The sequence below is a fragment of the Chrysochloris asiatica genome, unplaced genomic scaffold, assembly GCF_000296735.1.
Source record: "Chrysochloris asiatica unplaced genomic scaffold, ChrAsi1.0 scaffold00411, whole genome shotgun sequence".
Lineage (NCBI taxonomy): Eukaryota > Metazoa > Chordata > Mammalia > Afrosoricida > Chrysochloridae > Chrysochloris > Chrysochloris asiatica.
In genome coordinates, this window is record NW_006408929.1 from 267,427 (window position 1) to 269,045 (window position 1,619).

The 1,619-nt window shown below is 46.1% G+C and overlaps 1 pseudogene; it reads left to right on the forward strand.

Moving 5' to 3' along the window:
* Window positions 1–478: 478 nt before the first annotated feature.
* LOC102840823 lies at window positions 479–1,401 on the forward strand (annotated as a pseudogene).
* Window positions 1,402–1,619: the final 218 nt, after the last annotated feature.

A 1,619-nucleotide genomic window follows, 5' to 3' on the forward strand; every position in this document is an offset into this window, starting at 1 on the left:
ATGTCAGAAAAGACTGCAACTAGCTCTCCAGTGTAGAGATGCTTAAGCAAATGGAAGTAATGAGGAGATAAAGAGATGAAAAGAAAAATTTAAAGGACAGTTCGAGAAAACGAAGTCAAATGTTATAATGAATGTTCAAAGATTTGGAGTTGGAAACAAAAAGCTAAGAACATGCTCTGCATTTCTCAAGCTGAAAGAACTGAGGAAAAAATTCAAGCCTCGACTTGAAATACTGAAGGATTCCTTGGGCAAAATATCATATGATGCAGAAAGCATCAAAAGAAGATGAAAGGAGAGTTCTCCGGAGCTGTTGCAGCCTGCAGTCCTAGGTTGCTGGCCCCTAAAGAAATGCTCTCCCCACCGAGATTTACAGAGCCTGAGTTCCTGCTTTCGATTGCCCTGACTGCAGGCCGCGTGGAGGTGCACACCGAGGCCTAGCCTGAGGAGTCCGCCAGCCCTTACCTACGTGCTTCATGGGATGTCAAACACAGCCATGAAGAAAAAGGTCCTGCTGATGGGGAAGAGCGGTCGGGGAAAACCAGCATGAGTCCATCATCTTTGCAAATTATATTGCTCGGGACACGTGGCACCTGGGAGCCACCATCAACGTGAAGCACTCCCACTTCTCTGATTTCTGGGGAACCTGGTGCTGAACCTGTGGGACCAAGGCGGTCCGGACACCTTCATGGAGAATTCCTTCACAAGCCAGTGAGACAACATCTTCTCTGATTTATGTGTTCGATGTGGAGAGCTATGAGTTGGAAAAGGACATGCACTACTATCAGTCGTATCTGGAGGCCATCCTCTAGAACTCTCCTGACGCCAAAATCTTCTGCCTGGTGCACAAAATGGATCTGGTTCAAGAGGATCAGTGTGACCTGATTTTTAAGAAGCGAGAGGAAGACCTGAAGCATTTGTCTCGCCCAATGGAATGTGATTGTTTCCAAACCTCCATCTGGGATGAGACGTTGTACAAAGCGTGGTCCAGTATCGTCTATCAGCTGATTCCAAAAGTTCAGCAGCTGGAGATGAATTTAAGGAATTTTGCCCAGATTATCGAGGCCGATGAAGTTCTGCTTTTCGAGAGAGTTCTTGGTTATTTCCCATTACCAGTGCAAGGAGCAGCACGACGTCCACTGCTTCGAGAAGATCAGCAACATCATCAAGCAGGTCAAGCTGAGCTGCAGTAAATTGGCCGCTTCTTTCCAAAGCATGGAAGTCAGGAATTCCAACTTCGCTGCGTTCATCGACATCTTCACGTCAAACACTTATGTGATGGTAGTGATGTCGGATCCTTCGATCCTTTTGGCGGCTACTCTGACCAACATTAGCAATGCCAGGAAACACTTTGAGAAGCTCGAGAGAGTGGGTGGCCCCAAGCCCAGCCTTCTTAGGCGCTGAGTATCACCAAATAATGTTGCTGAAGATGCTGAATTGTTTTTTTGTTGTTGTTGTTGCAACTTCTCTTTTTAATGTTATAATGTGTGCTTAAAAGTGGGCTTTGAAATGTGTACTGTGTACTACTTTCACCCCTTTCTCCCTCCCCATAATTTCATCATTGGGGCCTGTGGTCTCAGCTATCCAGTAGACCTTCAAGATAACCTTAATGCCCAGTTGGT